A 14668-nucleotide genomic window follows, 5' to 3' on the forward strand; every position below is an offset into this window, starting at 1 on the left:
AAGGCCTGGGGCCTGGATCCAGCCCAATCGCCTTCTCAATCCGGCCTGTGGACGGTCTGGGAATCAGCGTGTTTTTACATGAGTAGAATGTGTCCTTTTATTTAAAATGCATCTCTGGGTTATTTGTGGGGCCTGCCTGGTGTTTTTACATGAGTAGAATGCGTGCTTTTATTTAAAATGCATCTCTGGGTCATTTGTGGGGCATAGGAATTTGTTCTTTTTTTTTCTCTTTCAAAATATAGTCCAGCCCCCCACAAAGTCTGAGGGACAGTGGACCAGTTTGCTGACCCCTGGTCTGGAGGCACCCTTTGAAGTCCTTTTCTTGTCTGGTGCAAACATGTAAATTACACTGCAATACTGTCTATTCAGAAGTACTGTAAGTTGCATTTTGTTTTATGGGTCTCAGCTGCACCAGAAATAGTTTAGTCCTGCTGGCCCCATGACCCAGAAAGCTGTCTGTGGACAAACACCTGCACGCTCAGCCTGAAAAGCGAAATGAGGGCCACACCCCATAGTCACCTTTGAATGGACTTGGTCACCCAGGGGTCCTTTACCTTTTTTAACCTTAGTCCTACAATATAAGGGAGTATAGGATTGCAGCCATGGGTTCTCACAGGGGTCAGCCAAATGCTTCCAACAGTGGAGATAATATATAAGCAAGCTGATGTAGAATCAGAATTGTAGAGTTGGAAAGAACCCTGCGGAATATGCAGCTGCCCCATACAGAAATCGAACCTGCAATCTTGGCATCATCAGCACCATGCTCTAACCAACTGAGCTACCCAAATTTAAAAGTAGGATGAATAATTTTATAAGACATTGCTTTATTGAATATTGTATTTCATAATTACAATGAAAAGGTTTTTGTTTTTTTGCACTCAAACTAGCTTACTTATATTTGTCAATTTCACAAAAAGCACTTAAAGCTTCATAGGAGAAGGGCAACACATTTGAAAGGAAAGCTTTTCTGCATGCTTTATTTCCCGTCTCCAACCTGAAATGTAAAACTCATTGTTTTTGCTCGGAAGGTTGTGTAAACAGCACACTTTCTCTGATCTCAGCAGAAGCCCCATACAAAAGATGTACCTTTAAGGTGGTTATTTGTTCAAATGTCTATTGGTAAATCATCTTGGACTTGCTTTTCTCAGCTCTCAACACAGGCTTTGTTAATTGACCTCTTCATTTCATCATCGCCTTCAGCATACATCTTTTTCAGGAGATTCATCAACCCTTCACCTGGGTCTGAGGTGTCATAAGCAGCTGTCTCCTTCTCTTTTGTCTCTTTTCAACTTGTGTTAGGCGCTCGCATTTTTTCTCTTCCTTTTTCCCACATAATATCAATATCATATCTTTTTTGATCTTCCATGAGCTGCTTTCCACACAGACGGGTTTCAGAAGATTGTTGAATGTCATAGTGTAGTTCTTGTTAATCAAATTATTCACCAATGAAAAGTTTTTTTGGGGGGGAGAAACACTGCCTCCCAAAGGCAATTTTTCCTGGTTTCTTCTGCACATTTTCCCTCATTTTTTTGCCTGCAGATAGGTGGCTGTCATTGATGGCTGGTAGTTCCAATTTCCTGGTATGTTCAAGCTGTTTCCTGTTTCCTGTACAGCCCAAGCATTAATCAGTCCATAAATAGTTTATGTACAGTGGTACCTCTGTTTAAGAACAGTCCAGTTTAAGAACGATTCGGTTTACAAACTCCACAAAACTGGAAATAGTGTCTTGGTTTGAGAACTTTACCTCAGTCTAAGAACGGAATCCAAACGGTGGAGGCCTCTTTAGGGAAAGTGTGCCTTGGTTTAAGAAAGGTTTTGGTTTAAGAACGGACTTCCGGAACGGATTAAGTTCATAAACCGAGGTACCACTGTACAGTGGTACCTCCAGTTAGGTACTTAATTCATTCCGGAGGTCCGTACTTAACCTGAAACTGTTCTTAACCTGAAGCACCACTTTAGCTAATGGGGCCTCCTGCTGCCACCGCGCCGCCGGAGCCCAATTTCTGTTCTTATGCTGAAGCAAAGTTCTTAACCTGAAGCACTATTTCTGGGTTAGCGGAGTCTGTAACCTGAAGCGTATGTACAGTGGTGCCCCGCAAGATGAATGCCTCGCAAGACGGAAAACTCGCTAGAAGAAAGAGTTTTCCGTTTTGGAGGTGCTTCGCAAAACGAATCTCCTATGGGCTTGCTTCGCAAGACGAAAATGTCTTGCAAGTTCCTGCGGGGTTTTTTTCCTCCCCCCCCCCTTTTGCTAAGCCACTTATCAGCTGATCCGATAAACCGCTAAAAGCCGCTAATAGCGCTAATCCGTCAATGGGCTTGCTTCGCAAGACGAAAAAACCGCTAGACGAAGAGAATCACAGAATGGATTCTTTTCGTCTTGCGAGGCACCACTATAAACCTGAAGTGTATGTAACCCGAGGTACCATGGTATAGGCAAAAAATAAAATAAATCCCTTCTCCCCCTTTCCCTTTACACAGACAGGAAGCAACTGACAACAGGCAGCAAGGAGACTTCTATAAGAGTGCAGAGATCAAACTTCATGAAATCTGCACAAAGACATTCCAAATGTTTTGCCTCCCCTCCTAGTGATGCTGTAGAAAAAGCTAGATTTAAGGGTATTTATTTGCTCAAAGTGACCCATTTCTCTGCGCCACTGAGGGGACAGAAAGAGCCCTGGAACAGGCTTCTTAATGATATTCTAGAACAGTCTGTCATTTCAGCTTATGTGTCTGCGTGAACAGTCCGGCGACAGCACCTCTGTCGTCTGATTGTACGCAGACACAAGGAGGCTGCTGCACAGGGAACTGATTAATAGATGCAGAAAGATTCAGACCAGTGGTTTGTCCCTTGATTTAGTTATTAATTTCTCTGAACAATGAACAGGCAGAAAGGCCATTGACTTTTTTTTTTTAAGATACCAGCCGGACTCACTATTAGGGTTCTGTAAGTATTTTCTCCAACAAAGATGGCCCAAATCTAGTTGTCTTTAGCATATGCTTTGGAAACAATGGCATTAAAAAAAATAATCCATGCATTTTCCGAAGGGAACAAGTATTGCTGCTCAAAGGATGTTTCCTATGTTCATCCATGTGCAGATTGTGCAAAATAAATTGATAATGTTTTGTGTGGATGGCCATTTTAAAATTGTCTAGCCTTCCATTTAAGAATAATGGTGAAAATTCATGTTCTGAATATTTGCATTTTATAGCTTATGCAAGCATATAATGGTTTCGTACTGCTGGGTGATTGGCTAATATTATTCAGTTAAAAATCCATTTTCATAAAAATCCTAAGTGTATTATATGCTGAAGTAAGTTGAATATAGGCTTGATCAGTGCTTTTTTCTGGGGGGATGCAGGGGTACGCATACCCCTAAACATTTTGTGAATCTTTGTACTTTTATCCATTTACTGTATTTATTTTTCTCAATTTGAACTATAAAATGGTGATTTTCTTGAATCAAAATGAAAGTACCCCTAAACATTTTTTTAAATAAAAAAAAAGCACTGGGCTTGAGTAAAACAACAACTAAAAACTATACATTAACGTTTTAAAGCTGTTTGAATACAGTATTACCATCCTCAAAATAGTATACTTCACTTTCCCAAAGTAGCAATCATGATCAAAAGAAAACATAATTTGTGTTGAAGTATCTGATATGATGGAAATATCTGATTATAACTTTCTAATATATGAGCACTGTTGATTCAGTTGATTCAGGCTAATGTGTGTTCAGCTGATTGTGTGAAAGCCATGAATTGTTGCCTTTCATTGTACACGACCAGATGAGCTTTTCAGAAGACACTGCACAGCTCAGTACTGGAGTTACAGTAACATCCAAAAATCTAATGGAAACTCAGCATTCCTAAGACAGCATGGAAGAAAGTCTAGAGAAAGCCCATTGTGAGAATCAGCCCTTTAGCACCAAGCTTTTAAAATTCACTGCCAAAAAAATCCCAAAAAGAAACCCCCTTAGAAATTTTGGGATGAGGGGTTACTATACCAAACCAAATTCCAGTGTATTATGTTAGTAGTTAAGTGTCCCAAAACAAAAGTCGCGTTAGAAGAAGGGAACTTAATTCCCTTCCCTGGATCAGCTTTTGCTTGTAAAAGTTTCCTCATTGGGGGGTGGGTTTAAAAAAAAAAGTGCCCCAAGTGTGCAGGGATCTATAGAAAAAAGCATTTTGGGTTTTCAGAAAGAAAATTATGTTTGGGCACTTACACCTGCTTCTTTGGATCACTTTTGTTAGAAAATCTTTGCCCCAACAAATTGCAAGAGGTAAATAGAAAAAGAAAAGAAAAAATTGGCCTCCCAAATAAAATAATTTGGTTGGAATTTGGGGGGATGCTTGCTGCCCAATATGCTTTTGGTATACAGAAAGAAAACCTAAAAATAATAAGTGGCTGAAATTTGGGGAGGTTATTTGCTACCAAGCACATGATGATATCGAATAGACTTACAGTGCAGTCTTTTTCTGTGTGAATTCTGCAGTGAAAAGTGCACTCAAGAGTTGATTTGTGGGGGAGTGACTGCAGTTGCAATCCTGTGCTCAGGGAGTAAGCTGCGTTGAGCTCTATTGGACTTACTTCTGAGTAGACATTTATAGAGTTGCATTGTGAGAGTCTGATCTCTCTGTATTCTGATGTGTTAAAACAATTTTGAGTCTTCCTGCCGTTTAATTCACGGAGGAGGGGATCACTGAATTCATTTCAGCATTAAGCATTTATTGTAACTCTCTTGTGAATCGAACAGCACAGCGCCATTTCAAAAGAAGGATTGTATATTCATAAATATATGCATAGCCTGAAGCGGCTCATGAACAGTTGTACATCCTGTAATTCTTGAATACGATTGTCCAAGTATTCCCTTCATGTTTGTAAAATTGTTCAACTTTACCCTAATAATCGACATCTTGTCCACTTTCTCTACTGCCACCAAGTATCATAAGGAAAGAACATTAACAGAAAGCAAAACAAGCCACATTTTCTACAAGGTTCCCTTTTCTTTCTCTTAATTTTCAGGCATTTCCCCCACAAATGGCAAATTTTAAATATTTGTACAGCATAATAATCCTTGCACAAAAATGGGTTTGATTCCTTACAGATTTGAAAAGCAAATGTTTTATCTACAGGCTCTTCTATTCGTGGATGTTTACAGTAATTCAGATTATTTGGTTTGAAACTTAGTAGCAGAAGGCAAATCAAGAACTTTCCAGCTCAAAACCCCATTGCATGTCATTTTGCAGAGTATATCAAGACAAAACCTTTAACCTTTCTGTGATCAGTTTATCTCTGTTGGCATACCTAGAAATAATTCCAACTTACCATATGAGAACTAGAAGCTTAATTTTTTTTATTAAATGACAACTTCAGCAATGAATCAGCTGACACAATGGCATATTCCTGTTTTGTAAGTCTAAAGTATAGATTGCCTACATGCGTGTTTCATGTCCCGATCAGAGGTGATGATTATTCTCACTGCTTATATATTTCCCTCGATTCCCTTTTTCCTCTCTGAGGCTGCAGACAAATATAGCAAGCAATCGATCCAGAGATGTGTCTGCCTTTACGAGATTAATTACAAACACAGGGATGCTGTGTCTAGCCTACATATATGATTGATCTTGCAGGAGGAAATGCGGGAGGAAACTAATGCTTCATTTTATCCAGTAAGCAAAGTTCAAAGATGTTTACATTCTGCTAGGTAAGCACAGCTGTCTAAAGACGCAAAGACGAATGGACTGTTCTGTCAGCACAAATTCTCACCAAGGTAGCGTGGCAAACCCTCTCCGTGGACCTCTGCCCAGCCACAAGGCTATAGGGCGAGAACTGCTAATTTAGCAAATAGCTTAATTATTCCTCATTATAATTAGCAGAGAGTGCATGCAAAACCAATATGGCTGGCTGGCAGGCAAATGCAACGTATTTTTTGACGGCCATTTAGACGACAAGGAGGAGGAGGACTTGACCTGACAGCTTGAGGCGGTTGTCACTTTGTGGAGCCTCTATGTAAGTTTCCTTATATCACACTCCCTTGGCGCCCGAAGAACGGTGCATTGATCCGCTGTCTGAAACTAGCCGCCTGTGGCTGAGAAGCAGCAGACAAAGGCAGAACTCATTTTCTCCTTTTACACCAGGCAGTAATGCCAATGATTCAATTGGTTTATGGATGGGCTTGGTCGGTTCATGGCATTGCTCTTTCAGGTAGTGAAAGAGTGCCAGAGAAAATACCCCTTTTAACCTTTCTCCATCCCCTCTGGTATTTTATAGCACAGAAATGACAAGTGGGATCTGAAACTCTTGCAGAGTGTGCTTCCTTCTAAACAGAGCACTCATTTTCTAGCCAACTGTTCCCTTCCCATTTTGCTTTTCTTTTCCAGCTATCCCTCTCCATTCTGGGACTGCTGAACATGCTCAGTCCTGATTAGGCTATTTTGGGAGGAGTCTTCCCACCCCGGTTAGATTGGTTGCATTTCCGCAGCCCTTGGACTTACCACAAGCATTCTGGTATTTCCCTCTTGTTCCTCAGTGGCCCTGTTTGGGCCACAATCCTTGTGGGTAGTGGCACTAATCCCCCGTGTTTCCTCTTAGGAAAGAGAATACGGATATTTTGAATGATTTGTACCCTGGATAATAGCAACAACTGTTACTATTATTCCACTGTAAGTTGCTTTAGCAAGAATCTCTATATATTTTCAGTAATTCGTTGGAAAATCTTGACTCAGATGATAGAATGAAGGACACCCAGATTCCAACACACTTCAAGGAAGTTGTGTCTACCAATAGTCATTAGCCATTGTGGCTAAGAAGAGAAGATCTTACGTTTAGAGGCTACCAGGGGTCAGCACACTTTTTCAGCAGGGGGCCGGTCCACTGTCCCTCAGACCATGTGGGGTGCTGGACTATATTTTGAAAAAAAGAATGAATGAATTCCTATGCCCCACAAATAACCCAGAGATGCATTTTAAATAAAAAGACACATTCTACTCATGTAAAAACACCAGGCAGGCCCCACAAATAACCCAGAGATGTATTTTAAATAAAAAGACACATTCTACTCATGTAAAAACATGCTGATTCTCGGGGCGTACGCAGGCCGGATTTAGAAGGCGATTGGGCCAGATCCGGCCCCGGGGCCTTAGTTTGCCTACCCATGGGCTAGACTGTGTCTAACCCGTCCTGTTTATGAGCTTTCTAGAAGCAACTGACTGTGGGAGTCAAGAGTGCTGGTCTTCCATCAGATCCTTCAAGCCAGTGCTGAAGTTGTTGCATGATTCACATTGCAGTTGGATGCTAAATTCTGAGGTGATTTTTTAAAAATAATTCTGCATCCCAATTAAGAATATGTTGGACAAGGGGTGTTTTCACAGCATTTGATGTGCAATTGTTCACTCACTTATTCACTTGCCTTTGTTCACTCACTTGTACGGAGCATCCACAGGTTGCTGTCATACAATCATTGCAATTCTGCTTCTTCCGTCTTTGCTCAGAGCACGGAAAAATCTGCAGAAACCACTCACCCCACTCATGTCCCCAGCAACTGGCATTCAGAGGCATGACTGCCTTTGATACTGCAGGTAATCTAGCCATCTTGAGTAGGAACCAGTGATCAGAGGATGTACAATTTGCATTAAGCAAACAAAGCAGGGGTGGGTGGTGAGCTTAGAAATGGCTGATCCTCACAGAGAGAATGTGAAGATTGATGAGATATGGAAATAGGGCTCTACATTCTAACTCGTAGGAACTGAGCAGGATAATAATTGACAATAGGCTGCATCAAAAACTTTACTGAACATAAGTCGCCCACTTGCTCTCAGAACTAAAATTCCTCAAAATACTACTACTACTACTACTACTACTACTACTACTACTATTATTATTATTATTATTAAAAAATAGGGGATAGGAAAGAAAATAGGCATCATCAAAGCCCCAAATAGATCAGTATTTCTTAGTCTCTCAATATAAACCTCCACAAGAATATCCAACAGTATAAAAGTGGGGAAGAGAATAGTACTTCCGCTGTTAAACAAATTAAAACCTTTCTATGCCTCGGTTCTGCCAATTTAAATTATCAGCTGAGTTAAAAAAAAAATGAGGATACTTAAAGGAGGTATATTTCTTAACAAGATGAAATAATGTGAAATTCATTGCCTGGATTGAGAGAGAGTGCTATCAGCTGCAGTATCCTGTGCCAACATCCTGCCATGGGGGAGGTAACGTGCCATTTACAGTTCACAGTTTCAACTGCAATTTATGAACCATTCAATCAATCAAGTTTTTCTGCACTAGTTTACACCCAGGATAAGGTAACATTATGAAAATGTAGCTTGGTGTGTGTGTGTGTGTGTGTGTGTGTGTGTGTGTACACACAACACTACTATTGTGCCTGGAAAACCTGACTTATTGATTATTATTTAAGTATAATTTAAATATAAAGGTAAAGGGACCCCTGACCATTAGGTCCAGTCGTGACCGACTCTGGGGTTGCGGTGCTCATCTCGCTTTATTGGCCGAGGGAGCCGGTGTACAGCTTCAGGGTCATGTGGCCAGCATGACTAAGCCACTTCTGGCGAACCAGAGCAGCGCACGGAAACACCGTTTACCTTCCTGCCGGAGCAGTACCTATTTATCTACTTGCACTTTGACGTGCTTTCGAACTGCTAGGTGGGCAGGAGCTGGAACAGAGCAATGGGAGCTCACCCCGCCGCAGGGATTTGAACCGCCGACCTTCTGATCAACAAGCCCTAGGCTCAGTGGTTTAGACCACAGTGCCACCCGCGTCCCTGAAAGCTGAATAGACGGGGGAAATAAAAATGTCTTAATCTGGCGGTGAAAATGTCACAATGTGGGGGCCAGCTAGCCTTCTTGAAGAGGGCATTCTGCAAATGGGGCCTGCTCCCTCATGGCTGCACCCACTCCTTTGGTGGGGGCACACAGAGAAGGGCCTTTGCAGGTAACTTGACAGTCCAGGCAGATCATGGGTGAAGCCAGGATTTATTGGGGGGGGGGGAGTAGGAGACCCACCTATCCTGTTCCAAAACTGAGCTACCTGCGACACAATTGGTCAGTTTGCGGAAGCCATGCCTGCTGATCAGCTGGTTGCCAGTTGCACTGCTAGAATGCGCCACATCCAAGTGACCTCAGTGAGCATTTCAATTACAAATACTCTGATTATTTTTACTTATAGTTAAGTATGTTTATTTATTTATTTGATTTAGGGGGGCAGCTGCCCCCCTGCCCACGTCCATGCAGCAGATCTATACAGGGTGATTCATAATGAAGTACAGTGGTGCCCCGCAAGACGAACGCCTCGCGAGACGAAAAACTCGCAAGACGAAAGGTTTTTTCGTTTTCGAGTTGCTTCGCAAGACGAATTTCCCTATGGGCTTGCTTCGCAAAATGAAGCTTGCCCCGCAAGCTCCGGGGATAGCGGGAAGCGCAACGCGTCTTCCCCGCTGTCCCCGGACCTCTTTTGAAGCAAGGGGCGGCGGGGAGAAGATCGCTTCTCCCCGTTGCCAGCCCCGCAAGCTCCGGGGACAGCGGGAAGCGCAGCGCGTCTTCCCCGCTGTCCCCGGACCTCTTTTGAAGCAAGGGGCGGCGCGGAGAAGATCGCTTCTCCCCGTTGCCAACCCCGCAAGCTCCGGGGACAGAGGGGAAGGCGCAGCGCCTTCCCCTCTCTCCCCGGACCCCTTTTGAACCAAGGGGCGGCAAGGGGGAGAAGCTATCTTCTCCCCGCAGCCCCTTGCTTCAAAAGAGGGGACAGAGCGGCGATTCCCCTCTGTCCCCGGACGGTCTCCATAGGAACTCATTGATTGATTTTCAATGCATTACTATGGGAAACCGTGCTTCGCAAGACGAAAAACTCGCAAGAAGAAAAAACTTGCGGAACGAATTAATTTCGTCTTGCGAGGCACCACTGTATACCGTTTCCATTTATAGTGAATGGAAACGGTATACTTCATTATGAATCACCCTGTCCTTTTAGTTGTGGCGGTGGTTGAAGATTTGTGCATTTTGTTCAGGAAACTGGATGGAGATATGGCACAGAACCCGGATATTCTGTATCTTTGCTTCTTTCTTTACACATGTAAATTTTGCCTGGAAAGAATAACATTCCTGTGTTGCTCGTTTCCTCTGCTAATAATTAATGGTAATGAGTCCACTAAATGGTAAACAAGACAACAAAAGGACTGTTAATGAGACCGTCTTTACATGTTTGTTTTTAATCTGTTTCTAAGATAATGGGCCATGAATGTGCCGCGACTTGACCGTTTGTGTTGTGTGGAGAATGCACTGAAAAAGATTGAACTGATTATATATATATATATATATATATATATATATATATATATATATATGCAGGTTTTGGTGTCTTCGGGTGTCTTCCCGTGTAAGAGTTGGGGTGTCTAGGCGACGTTTCGACGAGGTCTCACTCGTCATCTTCAGGCTGGTGCTTTCGGCTTCTTGTTACTGGAACAGAGCTCTGTTCCAGTAACAAGAAGCCGAAAGCACCAGCCTGAAGATGACGAGTGAGACCTCGTCGAAACGTCGCCTAGACACCCCAACTCTTACACGGGAAGACACCCGAAGACACCAAAACCTGCATTCCTGTACCCGTGAAAATCTACGAAAGCATATATATATATATATATATATATATATATATATATATATATATATAAAACACACTTCTACTTAGTATGTTGGAGCTGACTGGATAAGGTGGGGTGTCTGAAAGAGTTTGGAGGCCTATTTAATTAAGTATCTTGACATTCTGTGTCTGAAGGACATTGGCAGATGTTCAAGTACAATGTTTGGCTCTTAAACCACTTAATTCAAGCTACGTAGGAAAAAGAGATCTTGCCAAAAACCTTCCATGAGATTTTTAACGACTATTGGATTGACCAGACAGGGCCACAAAGCTCATAAAACAGGATTAGCAAAATTGCATTGTTGGATATTATACACTGTGTGACATACACTGTAGCTAAGAAACTTGGCAGGATTAACCTGTGGAGGATAAAGATATCACAGACAAGAGGGGCCAGAATTATTAGGCCACTGTTACCAAAGATATAAAGTATTTGTGTGCATATGAATAGGGCTGATAACTTTTCTGCTGTTTTGGTAAATGGCTGTTCCTTATAAAATAATAAGGATATATTTGTACCAGCAGTACGCTGTATTTTGGGTCAAGTGGGGGTACTCTGAGTATGCCTCTTATACACGCGTATTATCAGGCAGGAAAATTAAAAGGAGCTGCAGCAAAAATGACTAGGATGAGAGATACTTGACCAAACAAATGTGACAGACATTGCTCAAAGGGTAGTACATATTTCATGAGGCACTAAGTTTTTTGGGGGGGGCGGGGAATAAAAGGGTAGGTTAATTGTGACATTTAGCTTGGGGAGGAATTACTTGTTTACTTAGGCTAAAAAAAAATGCTGCTCAAAATGTAAGGCTAACGGGGACCGATGCAAATCACTCTTCGCTCACTGTACGGACTGTCATGATGAATTTTTGGTGAAAAGCCTCATCTATTCCAAAGACTGGCCACAGTTAGGTTGCTTGGATACAGCATACTACCTAGGGTGGTGAATATATTTATGTTTTAGACGAGGCAGGGAGAAATTAATTTTAATTTTCAAGGAATTTTGCCTTTGGCACCTTTTTCTACCTCTCAAAATCCAGAGTGAACTATTAGTGCAGGATTGAGTCTTATTTGGTAAATGAAGTTGCTGATTATGATTATCTATCTATACAAATTCAAGATAAATTTATCATATATCTAGCTGCCTGTTATGCTGTCTTCCTCTGGTTTCAGTTAGACTCTTTGTTTGCTTTGGAAGAAAGAGAGAGAGAATTGCAATTGAATCAAATCCAGACAATTGTGTCCAAACCACCCATTCATCTCAAACTACTCTAGGTAACCAGTACCAAGCTTGTACAGTGGTACCTCGGTTTTCAAATGTCTTGGAAGTTGAATGTTTCAGTTTTCGAACGCCGAAAACTTGGAAGTAACTGCTTCGGTCTCCGAACGTTTCAGAATTCGAACGGTCTTCCAGAGTGGATTGTGTTTGAAAACTGAGGTACCACTGTACATGCTTTAGCGTCCCTTACACTTCCCATATGACAGCAGCAAATCTGGAATGTGTCACTAACCGCATTTAGATGTCTTGCTAAAAATCAAAAGGAGGCTAGGTAAACTCGCACGCTGCAACCCTCCATCTGTGCACTTTCAATTTTACTTGTTTCACAACTAATGTTGGCGTTAACCTCAGTCCTTGGGGCTGCGTTGAAGAGGCCAAGAATTGCCTGGGTCATTTGTGTCACACACAACCAATGTTGATGAACTTGTGGCCTTCCAGTTGTTGCTGGATCATAACTTGAATCAACCCCTGACCTGGTTGGAGTCCAGCAACATCTGAAGACCACAGGTTCTCCAATCCACATTCTAAACTATGGTCACCAACATGGCAGATGCCAGGCTGCCTGGCAGTACCCTCTGGCACTTCTGATAGATCTCAATAAATATCCCCTCAAACGTCAACAGTGCACGAGAGGGTGCTTGCTCTTCCTGCTCAGCTCCTGTTTGCACTGGCTTATCTCTCCTACACCAAAAACATCCCCTTAAGACATGCCCACATTTCACTGGATGACTCACAGCCTCCCTTCCATTCAGAACAGAATGGAGTAAGCACAGCCCTGGATAATGTAGGCAACCTTTTTCCATTTATTGTGGAGTGGGGATGGGGGAGCCTGCCCACACCATCCTATAGTCCTGTAATTTTTTCTACTCTTGTTTGTGGCAGCCATTTTGAGTTATGACACACACATACCCCATAGCAGCTGCTTTATGACTTGTGCCCACTGTACTTTCGCAAATGTGCCCATATTCCAAAAAGCTTGGCGACCTATGATTTAGCTTGACATCTCAACAAGGCGGCTTAGTGGACAGGAAATTGAAGCCAGCACCAATTCCTTGAAAAATGGATCTGTTTGATTTGGAAGTTTGCAAATCCATGTCTTTTGTCTTCACACTCCATGTACTCCGCATACTTAATTCTTCCATCACAAGGAAGGAGGAGCAGGTAAATTTGAGCGATATTTTAGCCACAGGATCTCCCATTCATAAATTTACCTTTTTCCACTATGAAGAGGATGGGAAGACCTGCACACGCTCACTCTCTTCTGAAATAGAATCCCTTTAGGTGGGAGAAATGTCCAAACAGGCCCCAGCCAATTCATAAGCTTGCAACTCTCAAACCATCTAACAATTTAATTGTAATTTGTCGTGGTGAACGATACCCTGTCACCTATTCTCTGGTTTTCATTTTCTGGAGCAATTGTGGCTACAAATGCCATCCATATGCTCTGGAATTCATCTGCCAGAAGTTTATTAGTGCTATTAATATTTCATGCAAATAGAGTCGCCTTCTTTGGTAATAGCCTATTAATTCAGTCGTCTTTCTATCTTCTGCAGATTAATCCTGCCAAACTTCTTTGGTGCAGTCAATCTTGTGCAGTGTAGAAAAGCCAACAAAAAAAATAGCCAGTGCCACACAAGCAACTCAGAAGCAGCCATTTCCCTTCAATGACTGTTCTAGCCAATGCACATGTAAATTTGTTTTCCAAATCATTTCTTTTTCTGGGTGAGAGCAAAATACTAGTAAAATAAAATGCACTCTTTTTTTTCAGGGTTACTTGATTTTCTAGGAAGCATTTTCTTAACAAATGACTTTTCTCTCAAGAAAAAGGCATCGCGAATAAAACTGCACACAAAACATACGCAGTTAAATTCAGGCTACAATTCTTTGTCCACTTACCTGGGAGTAAGCTAGTGGGACTTACTTCCTACCATACTTATATAGGATTGCATTATCCTTTTGCTTCCCCAGTTACAGCGATTTCAATTTATATAAAGTCAGCAGGCCAGACATAAGAAATATATACATTTGTCCTTCTAACCAAAACCCACAGATTTGCATTTTTTTAAAAAGTAAGGACATAAGATTGGAGGTGGGGTGGAGTCAGAGAAAGTGGGAATTGATTTTCTGTGGTTTATATACTCCTCAGCTTTGGAAATGTGGCTTTGCTCCACCAGTGTAAAAATAAGCTCAAGAGCTCCCTTGCATTGTCAGCTAACTCAGTGCAGCCAAATTTCTGATTACTTTTTTTATATGAGCAATAATGTGCATGCCAATGGGGGTGTTTGCTATTCATTCCTTAGTTCATTAGCAGGGTTGGGTTTTATCGTTCAGCGGCATTTAGGCAACAGGTGGACGGCTCTGCTAGCGCTGTCCGTATCTCAGCCTCAAAAACCTGGCCAGCGTAATTGTCAATTATAAATATGCAAATTGGGCATGCTCAATTTGCATGTTTCATTGGTGAGCGTTCCAAGAGGAAGTTGAAATAGCCCAAGTCTTGTCCTCACTAGCACACCCTGCAAGGCCTCTGGTCTCCCAGCTCTCCCCACCCCACCCCAGCTCACTCATATAAAAAGAAACAAAGCCTTTCCCGCACTCACTTTATCACGCTCCTTCACATTCCCTCTCCCCCATCTCAGCATGAGCTTCTTTAAATGTCCCATCATGCCTCCCACCTTCCCCAGCTGCGTATTAGTGCTGCGTATTCAGGCCTTGGATTGTCCATGTGGGTGCT

General features: G+C 42.2%; 1 long non-coding RNA gene across 7 annotated transcripts in view; it reads left to right on the plus strand.

Moving 5' to 3' along the window:
* LOC308570213 overlaps window positions 1–14668 on the plus strand; it is a 114089-nt gene that overhangs the window by 98456 nt on the left and 965 nt on the right. The window contains exon 4 of one of the 7 annotated variants that reach the window (XR_014000977.1): window positions 5524–5673. The exons of 5 other annotated variants lie outside the window; for them this stretch is intronic. This is a non-coding gene — a long non-coding RNA (uncharacterized lncRNA). Of the gene's footprint in view, window positions 1–5523; window positions 5674–13490; window positions 13626–14668 lie in introns of all 7 variants that reach the window. One more of the 7 variants, XR_014000978.1, reaches the window with a different exon arrangement.

The sequence above is a fragment of the Podarcis bocagei genome, assembly GCF_964188305.1.
Source record: "Podarcis bocagei genome assembly, chromosome: 12".
Taxonomy (NCBI): Eukaryota; Metazoa; Chordata; class Lepidosauria; order Squamata; family Lacertidae; genus Podarcis; species Podarcis bocagei.